At 43.4% G+C, this 24,170-nt stretch overlaps 1 protein-coding gene across 5 annotated transcripts in view; it reads left to right on the top strand.

The window, feature by feature from the left end:
• Nucleotides 1-52: 52 nt before the first annotated feature.
• The window catches only part of SEMA6A (semaphorin 6A), a 111,843-nt gene continuing 87,725 nt past the window's right edge, over nucleotides 53-24,170 (top strand). For 3 of the 5 annotated variants that reach the window (XM_037373716.1, XM_037373715.1, XM_037373714.1), the window contains exon 1: nucleotides 54-634. The gene's annotated coding sequence lies outside the window, so the exon portion shown is untranslated. Of the gene's footprint in view, nucleotides 635-2,452; nucleotides 2,529-24,170 lie in introns of those variants that run through there. The other 2 variants (XM_037373712.1, XM_037373713.1) reach the window with 2 other exon arrangements.

Raw genomic sequence — 24,170 nt, 5'->3', positions numbered from 1 at the left:
GGCGGAGCCGCGTCCCAGGGGCAGGGGAGGCGGGCGGCGGGCGCCGAAGGGAGGCAGGGCAGCGGCGGCGGCGGCGGCGGCGGCGGCAGGCGGCGGGAGACAGCGGCTCCCCAGTCCTCGCCGCGCATAGTCCAATGCCTGGCAGCCCGGGGCGAGGAGCGACTTCGCTTTCCTGCAGTGGCACGGCGAGTGCCTCCAGCCTAGGAGTTTTCCTGAAGCAGCTGTCGCACCGGGAGCACTTTTGGTAGAGAGGGAGCAGGAGAAGACCCCGAAATGACTTACCTCCCGAGGCGCGACTGAAGGGGACTTCCTGGAGTGGAACCGTAGTGGAATTTGGGTCTGGAGAGGAGTTGCTAACGCTTTTTTATTATTATTTTTCCCTTTTTTCCCTTCTTCTCCGTGTTCCCTCCCCTCTTTTCGCCCATCATTGGAAATGAACAAATTGCATTTGCAATTCAGAAAGTAGAAATATTAAATACTCCATCCCCCGGGAAGCACACACGTAGTAATGACAAAGGATTGCAAAGGAGAGAGTGGCTCCAGTTTCCCAGAGAGATCCCCTTAAATGGATTACTAAATGGGACACTACATCAGCTAGTTGTCCTCTAGCTGCCTAGATACATGCACCGAAAAGGTACAGTACTCCCTCGTCCGTATCCCTACCTGATCTTTTGGGGTTGCTCGGAAAGGAAGGCTCCCGGGTCGCCCCGGCAGGCTCGGGAGGAGCGAGGACGGTGCGTGGTGTAAGGCTGGCTGCTGCTTTCTGCCTCGACAGCGTTTGCAGCGCCTGGGGAGAAGAGCCGCCTGCAAGTGCACACGCTGCGCTTGCTGTTGCCACTTTCCAGGCAGCTCGTGGCTTCGCCTTTCTTTTCTTTTCTACACCACCCCCCCACCCCCCACCCCACCCCCTACGACTGCTTAACGTGTTAGCCTTCCTCCCAAGCCCCTTGGCACGGCTTGCATGCGCGGTGCCCGGGCCCCTGAGCCCTGCTCGCAGCGGGCCGGCGGCAGGGGGGCGCGCCCGCCGGGTGGCCGCGGGGAGCCGGGTGGCCGCGGGCCGCCGCCGGCGGGGCTGGGGCCGGGCCGCCGGGCACCGTGCGGAGCTGGGTCGGGGGGGTCGTCTTTGTTACAGGGACAATGTGGGCGCTCCGTGCAGAGGCGCAACGCCGCGGTCCCAGCTCTCCCGTGTGGGGGCTAGTTGGGTCCCGCCTGATTTATTCGGGTTTATTTTTAATTTATTTTATTTTCCCCCAAGGTTGGGGTTGCGTTTGGGGGGCAGGGGCCGGGAACTGAGGAAACTTGCTGCGCGGCGCAACCCCCGGCGCAGCCGCGGGCTTTGTTCGCGGTCGTGGGCTGGGGCTGCGGGCTGCCCTCCCCGCCCGCTCCCCGCGGACAGCGCCCGCCTTCCCCTGCGCCCCGGCCGGGGCGGCCGCCGGCCGACCTCCCGCAGCCCCGTGGAGAAGGGCGGCTCTGGGGCAGGGCTGCTTCTCACCCCGTTCTGCGGGACGCCGCCGGCCTCTCCCCCGCGGGCCGGCGGCTCTGCCCGCCGCTTCTCCCCGGCTGGTGAGCGCAGGCAGGCGGGCTGACCCCGGCGCCGAGAGCCCAGGGGAGACCGGACCCCTCGGGCGGCCCGGCGAGCGGGGAGCATCGCGGGGCGGCCCAGCTCCTCTCCCTCCGCCCGCGCCCTTGCCCTGCCGCTGCTTCATCTCCTCTCCTCCCTCCGGCCCCGGGGGCGCCGGGGGAAACGGCGGAAAAGAGAAAGTTTTTCTAAGGGGGAATGACAGGGCCGGCCGTCACAAAGCCGTTGCTGTTCGGCCGGCCCTCCCAGGGGGGCTGCGGGCTGGCGGCGCGGCGCCCCGCACACGCCCCTCGCCGCCGGGGAGCCCCGGGACCGGGTGCGGGCAGAGCCGGGCGGGGGCCGGCGGCGGGGCGCCTTCGCGCCGCTGCTGCGGAGGTGGGGAGGGACGGTGCGGAGGGACAGGATGCTGCCGATGGGCAAGGATGCTGAGGAGGGAGGCGTTTCCCCCTACACGCATACACACCCCGTCCCCATGTACGCACGGGCGGGGAAGGCTCCCGGCTGAGGGCAAGGTGCGTGAGGAACCGTTGCTGCGGCCGCAGACGAGCGGGAGCCCGCACGCCCCCCGGGGCTGTGCTGCTGGGGTCGTGGGGCCGAGGCGCGGGGGGCGCGGCGGCGGCAGCTCGGGCAGCCCCTGGGGCTGGCTGCGGGTCAGCACCGCCCCCGCTGCGCCGCCGGGCAGGGTGCCGCCAAGTTTGCGGCTCCTTCACGTGCGGAGAAAGTACCTGCTTCTTGCGAGGGCTCGACCGCCCAGCCGCCCCTCCGCGCCTGCCTCCTGCCTGCCTCCCTCCCTTCCCTCCCGCCCGAGGGAGGCGTTTCCCGGGGGTGGCTCCGGCCGGCGTGCGGGTGGGGGGCTGGCGGGGGAAGCGGGGCTGCAGCCCGGTCAGTCGCGACGGAGATGCCCTTCTGCCCGCCGGCACCGCCTTTGTCCTGCCTGGCTCTTCCCAGGGTGAGTCGCAAGGCGGTAACTGCTGGGTGTTCCTTAGGCAGATGGCTCTGTCTTCTTCTAACCTTGACCGCTTGGCCAGAGGGGAATTTGTTCAGTTCCTCTCCCGAGCTAATTGCTGCTTTTGAAGTTTGTAAACATGCGTGCTTGTGCCAGCGCCTGTGCATGCAGCGCGGATCTCGAGCTGCTGGAGGCAGAAAATTATTTCACTAATAGAACGGCACAAGTAAAGGCTTTAGTCAGATCGTAATAAATTGTAAAAGACGCAAATTCCTGACTCTGCAAGGTGAATGAATGCTTGGTCTCCCCAAGGAACGCACGCGGCTTGCAGGTGCTGTAAATAACGAAGAGCTGAATGCCCACAACCATTTTCTGTCACAGGGCTGCGTGTGGTGGCTTATTATTTGACACTGATTCTGCTAACTTTTGTTTAGTATCATACATTGACGTTATTAATTTTTAAGCTAACCTCAAAGATAGTAGCTAGAGGTGCGAATTTCCCACAGTCTTTGCAAAAAATTAGTTCGGTGACTGCTTTCCGTTTGCGTTCATTAAGTGTCATCCAGTGAGCCATTCTCATCCAAGTAATCTTTACTTGGCTGGTAAACCCTTTGGCATCAACGTGAGAAAGTCCAGCAGGGTTAGGCTCTTCTAATCACAGAACTCATGGAGATTTTGAGGAGTCTGTGACATTTCTCTCAGAGTAAGATTTATGCAGCTGTTATCATGTTCAGGGCTTCCTTTGCCATTTGATTTCAGACCAGAAAAGGAAAATGAACTTTCTTGGTTAACTTCTGGGTGGGGTTTTTTGGTTAGGTTTGTTGGGAGTTTTTTTGTTTGTTTGTTTTGGTTTTGTTTTTTATAAGACTGTTGTGCATTGTGAGGAAAATTGCCTTGTATGTGGTTGAAAGCAAATACTAGCTTCAGTAAGATCGGGAAGGTTCATCACTGTTAAAAAAAGTGCAGTTGCCAAGGCGTTTTCACTGTCTAGGGTATAATTGTATCTAAAATGAACCTGTTTTTAATATTGTAGCCTCTCATAAGGTATAGATAAAGAGACCTACCACTCTTTAAAGCCAAATAATTTCCTGTGCATAAAAATTTTGATCTCTGTTCTCCACCACTCTTCACTGGAGAAAATCTCTGGCTTTCATAGAAATTTTAGTTCAGGAGCAGAATGCCCAGATAAGGTTTCTGTACAAATGCTATATTAATTTTAAAATAGTAAGTAATACTGGTTTTTTTGCTTTTCATGTAGTAGGAATCAAATGCTTGAAGCATGCATGGGTGAATACTTCAGAGAGGATGAATCATATGGTCACAGATGTTCTGTGTATTCTCAATTAATCTGCATTAAAATTTTTGTATTCTTACTTAATTAGAAAACCAACCTTACATACTACTTCAACCAAAAATAATTGGGCACTAGCATCTATGAGAAACAGTACTAACTACAATCTCTAGCTACTTGAAGATAAAAGCAAATATTAGCCGTAAACCCCTCTTAATGTTTGTAAGTAGAGAATCACAGTTATTGGAATTTAAGACTGAAGAAGGAGGTAGGTCAGGCTAAGGATGAGGACCTGCCTTCATTGCATTTTTGAAAAGAAGAAAAAAAGGGGAGGGGGGGAAGAAAAGGAGAGAGATCAAATTAATGACCTGTGATAAATCCAGACTAGAACTGTTTGCATTAAAAAGGAAGTAGGTGATTGTGAACTTGCTTGTGCATGTTTTGTGAAGGGAAGGGGAAATTTGTCATCTTGTTTTGAAGAGCCATACATAAATACACATGAAAGGAGTTTGCATGGTTTACAGCAGGGGAGACATAAAACGTTTTAGGATTAAATTGACCTGAGCTAACACATGCCTCACATCCAACTTGTTTCCAAGAACACATTGTTGTGCTACCCAAACAAATGTTTTGTGTGTAGTACCTGATTCCCATACACTGTTGCAGAGTGCTGAAAACAAACAACCGGGTGAAGGCTGGAAAATAACGCTCAACTCTATTAGATGCAGCATATGCTAGAGAAGAGTTGAACTGTACTAAAAACAGAAGTTTTCATTCTCCTAATTTAATACAGATGCTGCAGTATTTTACCTCCTACTAATCATTTATTGAGGAGGTAAATCTCTAGCCCTTATCTTTCCCTGTCTCATTCATCCGAATATGCTTTGCTCACCCTGTAAAGCCGTGCTTGCCTGAGTACTTTTCTGAGTAAAGGCAGTTGCTGAAATATTACTCAAATAGAGACTTTTTTTTCAAGTTAAGGCCCCAGCCTGAAAATATTGTTTTCTGTTGGGAATCAGTACTTGGTGAGGACCTGAAGCTGTGGTGTGAGCACATTTGCTCTGGATTGACCTTCAGTGTTAGGTCAGACCAAGGTCTGTGTGTTCTGGAGCAAGCCGCATCTGACAAATTGTGACAAGCTACGTTTTGACAGCGCAACAGAAAAATACAAGGAATAAGCAAGGCTTCTACTGATGACTGTTTGAGCATTTTATGCTCATTAATTCTGTGTATCAGAATTACTCTGAGGCGGGTGAGACATACACAGATATCATTTTGTCTGTCACATACAGTCCGTAGTAGCATGGAGTCTGGCTGCTGGTCAGCAGAATGCAGCAACTATGAACCGTGTTCAAAGGCAGAAACAAGCAGCTGGAGGAAAGCCTGGGCCTGACCCTGACACCCCTCTATAGGAATATTTTTGGTTTTGGCCTGTTGCACCAATCTCTTGAGTGAGAAACAGTTTAGATGTGCGTAGAGTCTGTGAAGGCAGAAGGGGACTTACCTGGTTCAAGTGCAAACCTGGCAGACTGGAGCTTGCGTGTCTTTATATGCTGTCTTGTGAGACAACTCAACCATTACCTGTGGCCATGGAAATAACTGAATATTCATATTTATACAGTGTTAAGGGATCTTTATTTGTCCATGGTGAATGATGATCTGGCTTTGGGTCTTGATTGCAACATGGCAACATGGCAGCACAGCTCCAAGGCTTTAGGATTTAAAGGGAAGAGTGCCACCTACTGTGTTATAATTACATATATATTGCGTGTCCCTCCTATCTTCCAGAATTTCCAGGCTGCTCACTTGCATATCCTATTTTAGTAGCTGGAATATGTGAAAGAATTAAAAATTAAATGTGGTGTGGGAACTGAAAAAAAAAACCAACCAGAAGAAAAGAGGTGTGCACCTACAGCATCAGAGTATTCTGGAGGTTTTAGGAGGGGTTCACTGAAAGGCATAGAGGCATTTGCAGTTCTTGTCACTTCAGACTTAAAAAGGCTGCTAACAGTTAATAGCGGGGCCACTGGAAATAGGGAAGGGGATGAGAGATCTATGCCTCCCTCCATAAAATAATCATGCTCTCAACTGTAATGTACCTGGTGAACATAAATGAGGCTGCCAGACTTATGCCCTCTGATATCTACAGTTTACCTCCAGCTATAGTTTAACAAAAAAAAAGGAAGTAGATAGCAAGTTGTTTTTTTTTAAAAACAGCTTTCAAAAAAGGAAGAAGAAAATGAGAAAACACCATCATGAATGATCCCATAATTCGCTGCAAACCTCTTGAAGTCTTTCCCAGTATAGAACTGTAGTTATTTATCAGTCAAAAGGACGGGTGTACTATGCTCTTTGTGAATACAGAGTCATTTTTGTATGAAAGGAATTTTCCCCAAGCCCCAAAGTGTTTCTTTAGTAGCTGAAATAGAGATGTAAAATGAAGTAGATAAACCAGCTATTAACAGAACTGCCAGTTGCTGTATCTCCAGAGTGAAGACATATGTTAATTCACTACATTCAGTGATGACCTTTCCTTTAAAAGTATTGTTAATAATAGGCATTTCTATATAGAGCACTTATACTAGATGGTTGAAATTCACATATCATGGACTATGACATGCTATTCCCCCCCCCCCCCCCCCCCCCCAAGAAAACTGCTACCAAGGAACTTTCTACCAAAATACGGTTTTACAACGTTCATGCAATGCTGAAGTTAAAAGAGTTTCAGGGGATAGATGCACAGCACGGCAGCACATCATGCAATGTGGGAGCATGTGGGCTGTCCTTGGTATGGGAAGCCTTTGGCTCCTTCTCCCTCACCCTCCTCAGGTAAAGCCATGCCTCGGCTGTGGGCTTATACTCTTTGTGTGATACAGGCAAAAAAAGCATCCTTGTGCTTTTATCATCTCAGTAGCCTGTTGCCTTTAGTGAAAACTTTATGAAAGTGGAAAGAAATATTTTTATTATGCCTTTCTACCTTAGTCTGAGACCATCTAGTGGATGAGGACTATAACACTACTATTTTTTGCTGGAGATAATATTGCAAGTTTGATTATGCACTTTAAAAAAAGGTATTCCTAACCCTCATCAATTTTGCAATGAACCTGACAGGCTCAGAGGGCCTCATAGTAATGAAAATGTGTGGAGTATATAATAGATATGGCTGGGTGTTCCAGTTCAGCGGATGGAAAAAGCACTCTCTTATATGAATCCCGAACACAATGGGAAAAACTGTGTCCAAATATATTCCTGACTGCAGGAAACATTATTTCTGTTGTCTTATCTCTCTCTGCTCAGCTTCACTCAGAAGTTCTATATATTGTGTATTCCTACATGTGGCTTTGATAGTCAAATGGGAAATCGGCTGTGTTGGTTCCTTCACCATTGTTCGTTGAACATTTATCCATTACTTGCAGTCAGGGCAGCTGTTCATTGAAATGTTAATGAGAATTTGAACAGTTTATAATTCTATAGTTTCGGGGGGGTTAGCAGAAAAAAAATGCTGTTTTATTGATGCCTTTCAAAATCTACTTTTTATTGGTAGATTGAGATGGAATCTATGCTAATTCCTCCTGCATTCCTGAATTATGGCCTAGCTAGGCACTGTCGCTGGGATCTTCATCTATTAATCATGGAAGCTGCTTTCTTATTCGGTTGCCATAGTTTCAGTGCCTCAGATAGTGTTGGGGTGCCTTGGGAAAGGCTTGAGATATACTCGGACTTGCAAACCTTGCAGTTATTTTGGCAGTAGAAGAGCTCTAAAGGAACGGAAAACAGCATCCAACATTATTCAGAGTTGGATTAAAAGAGGAAACTTCTGGATATGTCTCTTTGGATCTTGTTATGTGAATGTCCAGTTAATATTTACTCCCAAGATTTGCTTTTTGTTTTGTCTGGCTGGTAAAATTGTACACTTCAGAAACTAATGGCTACCTTTATCCGTTGCAAGAGCAAAACCCACTTTTCGTTAGTTCTGCTGATAAATGGTTCAGCAAATTAGTGCATTTAGGGTTTCCTAAGCAATCCAAGTAATTTGTTTTACATTCTCTTTTAACCTAGCTACATAAAGCATGACATCATGTTTGAGACTGAGTTAATGTTTATTGTTACCTTAAATTTAATAAAATGACAATAAGCACCCTTGTTAACTGCAGAGCAGCTTGAATTACACAGTAGAAAAGGGGAAATAAACTTTTTTTCAGACAGAACTAGTGCTCCTTCAGCACTGAGTTGGCATTGGCAGTATTTTTTTAAAATAATGTTTCAATATCTGTTCACAAATTCAGCATTAAAACATGGATGCTTCCAGAAATGTGGAGCCTTGAGTAGTCAGAAATAGCTTTTTTGACAAATGAGGAAAGTGGTAAAGTAGTAAATAGGTCTAGCAGGAAAGTAGCTGGAAGACTGACTTGCCAATGTAAAGCTGAATATTAATCGTTTGCGTAATACAAAATAATGCACAAGCATCTTTTCCCTAAGCAAATCATGGTCTCCTTTTTCTTTTCCCATTGAGAAAAAATTTTCATCGCTTCTGTGTGAGCAGGACTAAGCCACATGTTTTAGCAGGTATTTAAATTCCATTTCTTTCGCACTTTACAGTGTCTCCAGAATTAAGTGATTTCCCTCCACTTCTAATAAAGCAGTTTAGTTCTTACACAGATAAGCATGATACATACCTTCTGTTCACAAAGGGAAAAAAAAACCCAACCTTGAATATTCACATCAAGCAAAGAATCATGTTAAAAGCTGTGCGGTTTAGATTAAAGGATTCAGTATAATTGAACTAATCTGGAAAATTAGCCACTTTTTTACTTCCAGGTTATTAGCTTGCATTCAGAGATGACTTTTAAAGCTTCGGCTTGGGACTTTACTACCCAATCCTGTCAATTACTGAAGTGGGATGTGGGATCAACAAGCATATTGAAAACATGTGCCTGTTATTTGTAATCCACCCTTAGGAGCCCTAGCAACGGAACAAATGGAAGTCCAAAAATTTCACATGAATTTTAAAGATGACAAAGCTTTTTTTGTTGGTAGATGCACAGAAAAATTGTATTTGTAATTTTATACTCTCACATAGTATAGAAGTTTCTGTTTTATAGTCTGGCTCCTGCATACTCTGCTGTATATGCATTTTTCACATTAAATTAAATGCAGCCTTTTTTCCGTTAAACTCACAATGTGCATGCGTGTATCTAGTGGATTGACAGTCTGATAGAACAAATAGTATGCCCTGGTCATTCCATTTGGAAGGGAGCTGGTGATTACTTAAGAAAATTGTTACAGTGGAAAACTATCTTAAGTCAAAGCTGTAAAGGTAAAAATTCAGTTGTGTTCTTCTCAAAATTCATTGTACTGCATTTAGTTTCAGGTTAGGTATAGAACTGCTCTGCATAGAAATCAATTTAAGCAGTTCTGTCAAATACATTTGTACTTTCTTTAACATTGATTAATGATTTTTATTGTATATTATTTGTTACCTTCAAGAAGCAGAGAAGTGAGTGGTAAGTGATTGTATAGTCAGAGGCCCAGTCTTGTTAATGTTGGAGAATAAAAACATTTCTGCTGAACACCTAAGGAAAAACGCCCTTACTCCATTTATAGTTCAGTATAGTTCTTTCGGTTTTGTGGTTGGTCGTAGAAGTTCTTTTGCATCCCCAAGCACCTGGATTTTAGCATCAAATGTACTAATCTCATCAAGGAAAGAAAACAATCTTTTCTGGGAAAGTAATTGTTGCATTTGTGCTTTTTTAGCATTGCTACAGAGTTTACTTCGCAAACCTTGCACATGTTGAATGGCATCTTAATGCCTGAATATTCCTGGAAGGCCAAAGCTTGGCTTGGGCTGCATGCTTGCGAAGGGATCTGAAAGAAAGGAAAATTGTCCCTCGTTCAACCTCAGAGGTCCCCGGTGCCAGCAGCTGGTCCCTGGCTGTGGGCAGAGTAAACTGCTGCCTGCTGGTCCTTTGAGCGGGTGGAAAGGAAGGAATGACGGGAGGGCGGCCAGAGCCCTGGCTGCACGCCTGGGTCTGCCTGGGAAACGATGCGTTTGCAGTCGGCACGGGCGAGGACAGTATTACTGCATCCTGTCCCAAAATGCCAGAGCAAGAAAAAAGATGGCATGCAATGCCTTTTGTGCCGTCTGGAGCTGCTTTTCTGCCACTTGCTCTACATGCAGGTTACAGCCCAGTGTCTGTCACCGGATGGCAAAGGAGAGGTTGAATCCCACAGGATTATCTTTCTTGAGTAGCACTTCATGCCATGAGCATGGCAAAATGCTGCCTGATGTTTGATTCAAAATGCCTTTTTTATTATATAGAAAGGCTCACAGGCTGTTTAACTTCAATCTTGAACCTTGGGTTGTAGTCTTTATAGTACTGGCTTTTCATCGTATCTCTCTGATAAAAGAAAGGCGTTGTGCATTAAAATTACCTTTTGAATTTAGTCTTCTGTATGAACAGAATTTCATACTGTGTGTATAAACTTCTAGGAGTGTTAAACCCATTCTGCTTCTGAGTAATTTGTACTCATTTATTACAAATGCACAGTTTTTGCAATTACAACTTACTGGTCCTAACCGTATTAATCAGAAATGACCACCGTTAAATTGATTTTTTTAAGTTTGCTGTAGACTGTTATAGGGGGGTGATCATATAACATTATTAAAGAACTGTGTCCATGCAAGAAGACTTTCTTTTATAGAAAGGCATCGTGCAGATTTTTTTTTGTTGTTGTTGTTCTTGGAAAGGAGTTAAAGAGGAGAATCTTTCCAAGTTTCATGAAGAAGTAAGAAGACAAACTTTTTTCTAGTGATTCTTTGGGATTCTTCTTTCCCAGTGAAATTATTCTTTAATTCGAAAAGGAATTTGTTTTGCTTTAAAAAGAAATTAAGAACTGAATCCTTAAAGAGCTGTGGTGGGAAGAGGAAAGATTTTTGCATGAGCTACTACACTTTTTCATTATTATCTGCAAGGTGTTTCCTTTTAATTCTGTTGTAGGGAAGTCCAGCATGCTCAGATACACTGACTAATTCTGTCACGAGACGCATATATTGTAGGGTGGTGTCGTCTTTTTTGCTTTATCCTGTTCTAAGCATAAGACCTAGAGATACTGCCAGAACACTTCCTTTCCCAAGATTAGGGAAAAAAAAATAATAAAAATATCCGGTTCTTGTTCAACAGTATGTGTAGTCCAAAAGGCAAACTTAGCCAAACCAGAGCTAATAGCCTGAAGATGTGTGATGAAGGCTGGTGATTGACTGGCTGACTGTAAGAATAATGTCATTTTGATTTGTCAGAACATTTTCCTTAGAGTATGACATATATGTGTTAAAGTATCTATCAGAGAGAAACTTTTTCCTTCTCGTGCACTCTTGACATTTTTGACCAGTTGTTTTTGTTTGTGTCCATCTGTGTTTCTCATAAGCTTTCCTGTGTAGCTGAAATCCTGGAGGTAGTATCATTTGCAAAAAAATCCAAATAGCACCCAACTCAAGTGGTGTTTATGTGAGAGAGGCAATTCAGCCAGGCCCTTTCTGGTGCATGCTGGTGCAACTAAATGCTAGTGATGTGCTGCAGAAGGGTGTAAAGTGTAGCCTATATAAAGATTACTGATGTTGGGTAAGGGGTCTGTAAGAATGCTTGCATTGATTTACCTTGAATAGCAAATTGGTTCTTCAAACTTTTTTCTTTTTCTTCTCTTTCTTTTCGCACATAAATGGTCAGTAATCTATTTTAGTTTGAAACAGATGAGAGAATTCATTGCTCTCACATTAAAGTTACTTAAAGAACTTTTCAAAACCTGGAGCACCTACACCTACACATCAGTGCTTTTTCAGAAGGGGCTAATCCTGACCTCCTCCTCTATGCCAGGCTCCCAAGATCCAAATATCTGGCTTCCCAACTGTAAACCTCTATTCAAACAAGCTGCCTTAGCTCACATGAATATGTCTTCAGAACCAATTAAATTGCTCATGCAGGTAAGTGCAGAGGAGCTGGGCCAAGGCACAAAAATGTAAGTTAGCAGGATCTAACCTTTGGTCTGTTAACATCAAACAGAAAAACGAAAGCACAGTTTTGCTTCAGATTGCACGTCCATATTTATTTCATCAGGCATGGGACTTGTCTAGAAAATCTATTCTTTGGGTGGTTCGTTTCGTTGACATAAACCTTACTGATTTCAGTGTGAGTAGTTAATTACTGAAAGCAAATTAATACCAAAACCATCAAGAAGGCATTGTACTGTAATGGCATTTGTACATTGGGCTGGTATTTAAGCTTGAAAGAGTCTAGCTAGTACTGGAGATTTTTCAGCAGTAAACCAGCAGAGAACATGTTTAGTAGGGGGGCTGGAGTGCTACTTCACAGCTGCGCTGCCTACTTGTAGACAGCCATCATATGACAGCCTGCTCTAACAACTCTACGCATTTAAAAAACAGGGTTGTGTAAGAAGGAACACAACACGTTTACTGAAATACATTTGTGGGGGAAGGGCCTTAAAGATTTCAATGGGTGGAATTTAGTGAGAGAGAATCCATTACATTTACGTGAGATTGCATGTCAGAGCCTGGAAAGAGGGCAAGTCACCTCTCCTACCGACACATGGCAGCCTTAGAAAGTGCTACAGATTTCAAGAGAAAAAGACGTTTCACTTTTTGGCACAGTTTCTGAATACAGGGGTACAGCTAAAACATACTATACTGTCTAGACAGAAAAAGAGCTTGGTCACGTATTTTTTATGCCGAAAGGGAGAAGTGCTTCTCCTTTTTAAAGTTTTCCGGCAGCTTGTTCAGCTGGGTGATTTACGTTGTGAAAACTAATGCACTGTGTTTTTTCCTTTGCATGTCGTCTGCCCTCTTGTGTTCCAGAATCTCAGTGCAGACGCTTCAGGCGTCCAGATGATAACGAGGGTAGTGAAAAACATGGAACGAGAACAAGAACTGATGGACACAAGCCATGCTCTTCAAAGGCATTGAGTTTGTCTGTGTGTGTATGTTGTCATGCTGTCTGCAGTATAAGAAGCAATACAGTTTCCAGCTTGCTTAAACGGAGACAGAGACATTAGAAAGTGGGTTAGCCAAACTGATGTGCAGAAAAGCTCTAGGAGTGAATTTGCAGTGATGGGTAAAGGCCATAATGCATATGATTAAAGTGAGACTGCTGCCTACACAAGGAATTGCTAACAAGATTCTTTCACAGCTTTCATGTCTCAGACCTGCTTTTACAGAAAATAAATTCATGTTTAGTTTCAGAGGCTGCACCGTTTTCCTCAGACCTACAGAGTAGATAAGACAATCAAACTATGCAAGTGCAACCAGTTGAACAGAAAATAATGCAATATGCATTGAGCAGAAACAGTGGCTGTGTGTGTTAGCAAAATGGTGTCCCAGGTTAGCATTCGTTCTGTCTACATTGAGCACCTGTTCTCTTACTGCTTAGTTCTTCAGTAATCACAGGGAAGGGAGGCTAAAAGCACAGATTAAGTTAAGGCAAATTAGCTGGATTTTAGAGAGAGAAGGGCAGATACAAAAGGATTCCGTGTCCTTTAAACAGTTTCCCCCACCACCACCTCTTATTCAAACGGGAAGGTAGAAATTGCTTCAAGCTATTATATAGTTTCTGGCAGTAGTTCTGGCACTTCCCCTCGCTTGTATAAAGTATATTTTCTGTACCTCAAAAGATTATTTAAATACACTCTTATGTTTAAAGCGCTTCCAGAATTTATAATTATATGAACTTCCTGCAGGATGCAGAAAAATAAGACTGCAGCAGCTGTATGTTGTCCTAGTGCTTAGACAAATAAATAGTAATTCAATTAATTCTTTATTTGAAAAGTGACTTAGAAATCAGCTAGAAATAGGTTTGACCCACCAATCTAAGGCCATTTTAATTTTCAATTTTCCAATCGATTTTTTTAACTTCTTGAGAAATAGTGTGCACTTGGATTTGGATTTTGTCTCAGGTCAGTCCCATGTAAACTCAGTGCTTATTTTAAACAATTTCATTTGTGTCTTGCTTGAGACACAGCATCTTTGAGCCTTCATTTTCTTAACAATAGTCATATTACGGATCTGGAACATGTCAAATGCAGATTCTGGAAGTGGTTCTTTTGGCCATCCGAGAATTACTTTTGCATTAAGGACTCAAGCCCAAGTGCTCAAGTCTTGACAAAAAGAACTTGCAGAGATTAGCATGTTTTGGGCAAGTTTTTTGTTTGGTTGTTTTTTTTACTTCAAAGCAAAATACTCATGGTGAGAGTTTTATATAGTTTTGAATAATTCTGCTTCCACTCCTGCTGATCTCTTGAGATCCATACAGGCTGAGAAATCAGCAGAAGGGCACAGCAAGCTGATCAAGATGCCTGTGTCCATGTGCTGATTTTGGGTCTCTTGACTTTCCTTGTGGCTTTAAATTTGTGCCTCCCCAAAATCCGTTTTGCCAGGGTACAGTGGACTCCCATCTGGGGAAGACCTTTCTGAAAAAGTGGTGTGTTTGTATTTGCATTCTGTGATTGTGCTATGGACAGATGCTTGCTTCTAACCCCAGCTCACACCTTTGCCTGCCGCTCGATCTGCACCTCAGTCTTGATCTTCAAGGCTGCGTGCTGGTTTTAGGCAGAGCCTTGGGCAGAAGGCTGCTGTCAAGCAGCTGGCATTGTGTGTAGAAGAAAGGCAGTGTGTTCACAAAGAAAGCATTCAGTTCTTCAGGCTCATCTGATCAGGTCTCACTTATTGGAAAAAAAATAGTGAGTTGTGTGTGTTTGAAATGTGTCATGGCTAAAACGTCTAGAGACTTAGAACAGAAACTACTCAAATGAATTCATAAATAAATCAGATGTTCCAAAAGAATTATGAAAGGCTTCAAGAGTTCTCTTCCTGGGTACATCATGATGGTGATGTACTGGAAATGTATCTGCAAATAAAGATGTTGCCTAATTGCTTCACTCACACCTGTTACCTGCTGGTAGACCAGACTTTTCAGACCAGGCAATTGTTTATTTAGATTTCTACTTTGTGTGTGCTAGTAACTTAAGAAGTTAAGATTGGAAGCCTCCAGTTCTTCTCAGTACAAACTGCATACTCTGTAGACACCTGTCCCAAGCCCATCTCAGTACTTACTGAATAGCCTGGAAAACAGGGAGGTTGTACATTGGAGAGGGCATTGGATTTTCAATGAGACCAACACAAGGTGTGAAGACATGGGGAATGTGTTGTAGCACCAGCTCATCTTGTTTGAGAGTGGTGTCTTAGCAGCCCTGGCCCTGTAGACATGCTGCCAACTTCAGCTCAGGTTTCAATGATTCAGACAAGGAAAGGTCGTTTCAGCAGCTCTGTGGTGAACCTAGTTAGGATGGAACAGAGGTGCCACTGAGTAGTAACAAGGCAGCTCACACTAACTAGACTGATTATCTTAAAAAAAAAAGAGTGGAGGTGGAAGACTCCATAAAATATTATGTTACATTCTTGTGATGGAACCTGTGATCTCATAGGAACATATGTGGTATTTCCATTGACATCAACAGGTGTGAAGCAAGGACACTGTCTTTGGCCACAGCTTTGGCTTAGAAAACACTAGGATGTCTTAAAGTCACTGCTGTCAGTCTCTGCTTTAAATTCCATTGCAATTTTATGTTATAGTGTGAGATATAAAAAGATTAAAAACTTTTCTGGAACCTGCAAGACTAAATGGAAAATTAAGGACAAGTTGTCTCCCTTAACTGCAGGAAAAATCCTCACTTTTTATCAGCTTAAATGAAACCCTCTTCTTGAACTGAGTACTTCATACCTAATGCATATTTTTGGCATTAACTCAGCAGGCAAAAGATGGGAAGCTGTGTTGTCCTGCTGAAGGATACATTGGAGGAGAATAAGTAATAGAGAATTTATCTTCTTCACTATTTGTGGTGTCTTTGAAGTGGTGTTAATATTTGGAGAAGTTTATATGTCAGATTAATGCCTGCTCTGTGAGCTTGTGAGAGAGATTACAAGAAACCTATGAATAATTTGCAGGCTTTCCCCTGCCCCCACACCCACACATACACACCCAGCAAAACCACTAAGATGGTCCAGGTTGAGGTATCACTTTATCTTGACAACATTTTTTTGACTGAAGCTTCACTCAGAATATTTTAATGAAGAGAAAGATATTTTGGGTAGATGCTCCCCAGTTAATTAAGTTCAAGTTAAATTTATGGAGGCATATTAGTGCTTGGTATGTGTAATCTCTCAAAAACATTGTCTTTGAAAAGATAACATGATGACTAAGTCAACAAGAAACCCATAAACCTTGAAATGATGAGCGGATACAGCTGTGGTACCATACTGCTCTTGCTGGATCCCAGCTACCCCCACAGCTGGTGGGACAAACACAGATATGTAGAGTAACATCTAAGGAAAAAATGGTTATAGGGGGCAAGGAAAGTAGCTGTAATGTCAGGGCTGCGGGGTGGAAGGCTTTTAGGAACAGAGAGATTAAAGGAATAGCTGTAGTTACATACTCATGCTGGTGCAGAGGGGTAGCCAAAGTGCCAAGGTACAGGAGGGGAGGGCAGGGTGAAAGTGCTGCATTTCATTGCCTTCTACCTTACAAATTAGCAGCACGCAGTGGGATGACTCCTTTCTGATAAGCTGTCGCCCTCTAAAGTATATAGGAAGCTTGGAGTGAAAAAACCTGGATGGCACATGGGAGATGGAAGTGACATCGTTTGTCTCTCTGCCTGATTTCTTTACCCTTTGTACAGAACTTGGTAGGTGAGGGAGTGAAAAAGTTCAGATGGGACCCTGCTCTGTCCCCACACCCTCCTTCTTGCCCTGGGAAATCTCACAAGACTCCTTCAACTTCTCTCACAGGCTATTGGTAGAGAAAAGGTGGTTTTCCATCATTGCTGAGCATCTCGAGTGGTTGGCTTGAAAAAGCATTTTTTCTGTGGGGAAGAGAGATTGACATGTAGCAGTGCACAGTAAAGAGGCACTGAAAATAAGCATGGTAAGCAATTTTGTTGTAATAAATTTTGGGCAAAGAGGTGGAAGGAGGCTTTACGACATGGTTTTGAGGGAAGCTGCTACTGGGCTGTAAGACCTTCTTGCTGCCAGGCTAATGGTGAGTTGACGTGTTTGCAGCCATGAGGGAAGGGCACTGGCATTCCCCTTTGCAGCTGGCTGGTCAGCTGTCTGGAACAAGATCATGGCTTTTGGCCAGTTCCCACTGAACTAATAAAACTTCCTTTATAAAAAAAAAATAAAAAATATCCCTGCACCTGGCACTGTTTAGGAAAATTGTCAGTAGCCTCAATGGGGAAGCCAAAGCCTAGCTCAACACAGAGGCTGAAAACCCTATAAGTTAGATTTTGATGTATTAGACCTTTTTAAAAAGATGGCAGCCTGTATTTCTGAAGAGGGGGGGTTTGTGGGTGGGGAATGGAAAGGGAGAACTGGTGGCTTTAGAGGCAGAAGGCCCCCAGGTCTTTGCTGGACCCAGAACTCTTGCTGAGATGAGCAGGACTGACCCTTGTGCAGGCAACGAGCATAGTGTTGGTCTTTGTGGAAGGGAAGAGTAACATCAGCGCAAGGATCACTTTGTTAAGGTGTGATTGTCATGCTGTGGTGGTAACTGCTGATGTGCCAGGAGGCGTGTGAAGTTCAAAGCCACTTTTCCAGCTCTGGATGTCTACAGAGGAAAAATCTGCCGAGTGGCTGCTCCGAAGTGAGCCAGGAGTGCAGCTTACCGGCTGCGTAGTACCAGGAGGCAGGGTAGTATGTGTGGCGGCTCTCCCTGCGTCATGATGAACGTGAGCAATCTGGTGTTTGTCACAGGTCTTAAAACTAAACCCAAGTGTAAATAAAGAACCCTGCTGCAAGTGAGCAGGATTTTTATAGTGGTTTCCAGGAATGAAATCAAACCTAAACTGCAAGGGAAGTATTCTCTGCCATAATCAAAGTTTGTGTACAGAATGTTTCAAATAAACGCTCTGTAAAAATGATTTAATTCTAGTGTGATTATGAACTTTCACAAACATGCTGTTTCACATTACTCTCTTAAATAAATTTGATTAGTAACAGCTGTGACTCCTCAAGTCCTCCAAATTTTATTTTCTCAATAGAAAAGAGTTGAAATCCTCAAATTATTGTAACTGAAGATTTTGTTTGTATTTTAAGCTAAAATGTGCTTGACAGTGTCCTAGCAGTAATTAGGTGGGCACGCTCCTGCTTGGAGAGGCTGCAGTGAACAACCTTTAGTTCAGGCAGTCTTTTCAGTTCCTGGAGCACTTTGTGAGTATTAGCTGCTGTGTGCTGAATGAGTACTAAAATCAAAGTTATAAACGGTGCTGCTCAGTGACAGGCTGTTTGAACCCAGAAGCAGGCTGCTGCGGCTGCATTGTGAATGACCCCCCTGCACAAACTAGGCACAGGCACTCACCCCTTCCCACACACACATATATTGCATATGTTTTCTAATGGTAATGTTTGTCTACCACCCATGCTTGCTTTGGTTTGTTCACGGTGTGGTGCTCTGTGGAACAAGATAGCGTTCGGATGTTGAGGGCATGGGTTGTCTTTCCTACCCACTCCTCCCTCATGCAGAAAATAAATCTGGTTAGTGGAGCCGGGATGTGCTCTGCCAGTTGTACGCTGTGCTGCTGAATCCACTGTTTGGCTTCCCCCTGAAGATGCCAAATCGCACTTTATGGCACAGTGTGCTGCAGAGTTTCACCTTCATTACAGGGCAGGCTTCCCGGCCCACAGTTCTGCCATCTACTGCTGTTGTTGCCAGTGCTGGGTGGCTTTCTGCATCTGTGACCATAACCTACTTCTCAGCAGTCTTTGATGTGAGCAAGGGCTGCAGGCATACTCTCCTGTACAGCTCTTCGACTAATGAGCTTGTCTGCTAATTAAATAGAAAGGCGAAGTTGGCAATATCTTTGATATTTATTCTCAGTGTGGCCCTTTTGACTTGTTTAGAGTTGCAGGGTGGTCTTGAAGGAAGAGATTTGGTAAGCAGTTGCAGAGTTTGTATTATGCTTTATCAACATTGAAATAAAGTTTTTAAAAGACAGTTTTGTTCTTTTAAGCCAGATAATGCAATATAATTTAAAGTAGAAGTGAAGCTTAACTGAGACCAAATTTACAGTTAGAAGAAAAAAAACACATGTGGGAAAGGCCTTTTGTTGAGACCAAATTTACAGTTAGAAGAAAAAACATGTGGGAAAGGCCTTTTGTGAAATCAATATTAGTGGTTTTGTTTATGCCACACATGCTCAATGACATCCATGACGAATTACAGTCAGAGGTTACATAGCATTTATTACACGCTTTTAACCACCTTAGTTGCACTTTGCGTCCTAATTCTCCCCCAAGATTACTTTAACCGTTTTAGCCTTCTTGAGCAGCATAAGGTTGCTGCCATTTTTTTCAGGGGAAGAAAGCCCCAACAATCTAACTTAGGATAGGAAGGTTGCCTTTTTACCCAGCACATGAAGAGTCTCCTATATAGATATACATTTGCCAAGGGTAAAACGTGTTTTTTTGATGAGGTAGGAAACACGTTTAAAGCTGAGATCCTCTGATCTGCTAGGGTGAGAGGCAGATGGTTGGACCCCCAGGTGATTTGTATCTGCTCACTCAGTGCTCCCTGTCAAGCATCAGTGCTCTGCAGTATCCAGAGTGGGAGATTCTGTACTTCCAAGGAGAAACACACTGCTTGCCTCCTAGTTGTGTGACTTACGTAGGCATCAGAATGTATAAGCATTAATGCACCTAAAAAAACCCCATGCTGGGTCATTCCAAGATTTGTAATTATTAATTAGTTACTGTTTTTTCCTTCGTTCTCCTCTCTATCCACCTCTGTAGACAGATGCTAGATAGCTAAAGCACTGAAGCTGGATATTCATAAAAATATGTGAAAAATGGTTAAAAGGCCTAAGACAGTTTAAGTATGTGAAACGCTACAAGCATTCACTAATGCTGCTTCTATTTGTGGCTCTTCTCTGGAGTTTGTTCATAACGTGTGTCCTTTCCAATGTTTTGATGGTGTGGAAAGTTTTGGGGGTGTGCCTTGGTCTGCTGGTCAACAAAAGAGTAACTGGTGCAGGTTTGTGTGCAGGCTAAATGAAAAAAATTAATGTTACTACTCCGGCTCTTTGCTGGGGTCAGGTCAACAAAATAATAAAGGAAAAGTTCAGATAATCATATGCCACCTTGGTGGCACAGCAATTTTCACAGACTTGCCATGCAGCAGAATGATTTGTGACTTCCCACAGCTACTTCATACTGCTAATTTAAAGCCAAGAATTAAAGGACTGCAGGTCTTCTGGTAGCAAGTAATAACCTGAGAGAGCAGATCTCCTTGTAACCTTGTGGCGATCCTGGTAAGTGGTGTTGAATGCCTGGAGACTGTCAGGCTAGGTGCTCGTTTCAGTTGCAGTTATTAAATGGAAACAAGTGCTGCTTACATTTGTGTCTTCTGAATGAGAAAATTGCAAGTTCAGAAATCTACATTAGGAACAGATTGTATCAAGAGAGATTATGAAAATCTGCAGACTTTAAAATTTGTGTTCAGGTGAAAGGTGTTGAAGGATAGAGGTGTGTTATATAGGATGATCTCTCAGTTTCTTAGGTCATTAATACGCTGTATGAGAACTGATCTAGACATTGTAAAGTAAAATAGAAATATGGCTAAATAATTTTTCTTTGATGATTATGTAGAAGAGGAATGAGAGTTAATCATCAGAGACCTGTTTACAGGCAGTACATGGGAGGGTGGGACTGGCAGGGAAACCACTGCTAGTAGATTTATTTTCATTCTGATCCTTTCAGTGATCGTGACTTGGTGCTGACCATAAATATATTGTCTAGCTTTTTCAAAACAGAAAAAAAAAATTCTTTTCTATATAGGGACATGAAGAGGTGTAATATTAATTGTCTGCCCTGTATTTTTGATGGAAATACTAAGGAGCTAGTAGTTTTAGTATTTTGCTCAATAATAAAGGTTAATGCTGAAGGGAATGTTTTACTGGACATGCATTTGATAATTTTCCCAATTGCAAATAAAGAGATTTTAATGTTTTATTTTCTCCAGGGGTTTGCTCTTACAGTTTAGCTTCGTTTGCATTTGTGGAGGCTTAAGAGAGGTGTCACGACTTTCAGAACTGCTGAATATTCAAGACTTCTCTGTGCAGTTGGTGTCACTGGAAGGTGCAGCATGCTTTCAAAGGGCAGGCCACTGAGCTGTACTTTCGATTACAAAAATAGGCAGCACAGGTCTTTTTTTTAACGGGCTCCTGCAACTTCTGTGGATGCAAAATCCCCATGGACCATGGGCATCAGGTAAAATCAGCCCATCTGGTGCAGCCATCCCAGCTTGCTCTGCCCCTCGCCTGGCTCTGTTGGGTTGCACTGAGGTCTGCCCAAGGGCCAGACCAAGCTCACCTCTGTCTGCAAGAAGTGGTACTCAAAAAGCTCATTTTTATCAGTGATTTGAATTCCTTTACCAGAATCTGACAAGTGGCGATGAAATACGTCACTGAGTCTTTTGTAAGACTCATAGGAGAGTGCTGTTTTTCTGGAGTCTCTGGAAATCTGAAGAGGCACAAGTGTTGCCAGAGCTCTGCTGGTGAGGTCTTCAAAATTATGAACTAAGGAAGCTTGCAACACATCCCAAGGGACCAAAAGGTTCTCTTACTCCTAGCAATTCATTTAATATTGTGATTCCAGAAGACAGAGCATCAAAAAAAAATACCCAATGCTATGCAGCCTTGTGATAAAAATTGGAGTTAGCAACACTGGCACACAGGAAAACTTTTCTTTAAAGGTGTAAATATACATTGCATTAGCTGGCAAGTGATCTTCCAGTGATTCTTCAGTGATCTTCAAAAAGGTGTATGCTTTTGTCAGCTGCCACCCAACACAAAAAGATGATTTGATGAATAAAGAAATAAAGATTTTACAAACTTCAGTGTTACTGTTCTTTCATTGTCAGGTATGTCAGAGTAAACAAGGAGACATTCCCTGTGAGCATACAGCATGTGAGACTAATGGTGTGCCTCCAGACTCCAGGCCTGTTTAGTGATGGGTTTCTTGCAAATCAGTCATTGGGTTTAAGTCAGGTTTTAAACAGCTTTATTTGTAGATATGGGACTGGAAAGCAAGGTCAGTGTAGAGTCCATCCTGTAGTTATTAAAGCAGATGGCTGAAGAATGCAAGCAGACATCTGCATCTGCTTTGCATATTTAAATGCAAAATAAAAAAAGAAAAAGCATCTCAAGTTCTGTGGGTCTTCCAGACAATGTGTGTGTATTTCTCAGAGGGAACTAAGAATAACTTCAAAAATTTAGGAGTGCTAGGGCAGGACAAGAGGGAAATTGGGAAGAGTGTGACTCTTGGAAGATAGTTCTATACAACTTATGAAGAATATGTATGACATTGCAGTTTGATTCTTGAACTTTATACAAGAAATTTAGGCTTTCATCAGGTATCAGCCTGTCCCTGGGAAAACAAGTATCATCTGCAGTGAAGCCTCTTTTTTTTTAAAAAAAAAAAAAGAGCAGTTTTCAGAACTTGTATCTGATTGTCAATTGTATTGTATTGGAAAGTAAGAACCAAAGCTACTGAATCAGGGCTGACCTAGAAAAAAAATGTTGGAAGTTAAGGTCGTTCTGAATAGGCTTACAGTACTTACATAGTCACCAGCACATCTAGCAGTGACCCTACAAAAAAAAAATCTGCTAAGGAGCTCGGAGCTGGTCCAGTAAATTTGCTGCAAGTACATTCACTGTCTGGTGAATAGATCTGCAGCAGCCCTTTGTTCTTACCAGCTAGGTGCTCTTATAGAGCAAACTGACAAGGAGCAGTGTTTTTAACCGCCTGTATGCAGGCACGGGAGTGTAGAAGCAAGAGGAGCATCACCATGGCTCAGTGTACAGAGGTTTACCAAGGGGTGTTTGGTGATTCTGTGTGGAAGCCCCATGGCTTTGTCAGCACAGTGCTCTGCCAGGGTGAATAAACTCTGCTTTTTGGGGTCTTGTAATGAGCTCACTCCCTTGTTAGATCTAGGCTCACTGTTGTTTTACCTTATATATGAAGCTCACACAAAGTAATACTTACTGTTTCTATGGAATACTCCAGTAAATTAACTTATTTCCTTGAGTATTTCTGTACAGAAAGTGAAAAGGAGTAAAAAAACCCTGTAAACAGAAGTATTTTCTGGTGATGTTCACCAATGAGTCAGGCTTATGGATGTTAGGGATATCAAGATTTTGCACCCGCTTTCAAACACAGGATATAGTCTACAAGTAAAGTAGATACGTTAAATTGATGCTGAGTGGTATTGCTCTTCCTTATAGAAAGAGCAAATACTTGATAATTACTTGTCATAAAAAAAACCTACTTCTTTATTCCACGTAGAAACCATGTTTGCAGCCAACAATTGTGGTGTATGAACACTTTTGAAATAAAGTCAGTGGGAATGAATTTCCTACTGGAATTCACAGTGCTTAGAAGGTATTATTCAATCCAGTCTCATGTCACTAATTTGCAGGTTTTTTAAACTCCTTGCTTTAGAGAAGTAACAATACTGTAATTTTCAGGGTTTGAAAGGAGGGGGGAAGCTATAGACCCTGACTGAAGACTCTATAGAAGGAAGTTCCCATTGCCTTTAATAGCCTGTCAGGTAATCAAGAGTGGCAGAAACCTGCGGGAATCCTGCATGTGGCATGATGAGCCTTTAGAGCAGCCCTTGGTTACGAAAGCCTGGCTCGGAGATGTGCAGGGGAGAGGTGTGTGAAAACCGTGTCGCAGCTGGGGCCAGCCATACTGTTCTTGGAAACCTGTAGGACACAAAGATGCATTGTTCATGGCATCTTTCCATTCTTTATTTTTCATACACTGGTGTTTTGGGAAGCAACAGTTAAGTACAGAACCTGGCAGCTCTGTGCCAAGATCAGACAACTACCTTTCTGGAGAAGTCTTGTTGCAGCTCTGTACGCAGTTTACCCTGAGAGTCAGGATGACAGCAGTGAAAGAGTGAACCAAAAAAAAAAATATTCTTCTATGACCTGGCCAAAAAATTGCTGTTCATGCTTGCAGTTCAAAAGCAGAAATATTTCTTTAATGTGAAACAAGAAGGGGTAAGGAAATATTTCTTAGCTTTGTGGCTTTTTAATACTCCCTTTAATTTTAGAACATGTTTTTTGGTTTTGTTACTTATTGCACATAAAACATACTAAACTGCCAGACTTAATCTGAAAACTAATTACAGTAGACCTCAGGATTTTTGCATGCCTTATGGAGTACAGCACTTGCACTCCACAGGGCTGAATTCTCTGTCGATAGGGCTGGAGCCATCTTCTACCAGGGTAAACAG

The sequence above is a fragment of the Falco rusticolus genome, chromosome Z, assembly GCF_015220075.1.
Source record: "Falco rusticolus isolate bFalRus1 chromosome Z, bFalRus1.pri, whole genome shotgun sequence".
In the NCBI taxonomy this organism is placed as follows: Eukaryota; Metazoa; Chordata; class Aves; order Falconiformes; family Falconidae; genus Falco; species Falco rusticolus.
Note: the sequence above shows the minus strand (reverse complement) of the source record. Positions and strands in the feature narration are given on the sequence as shown.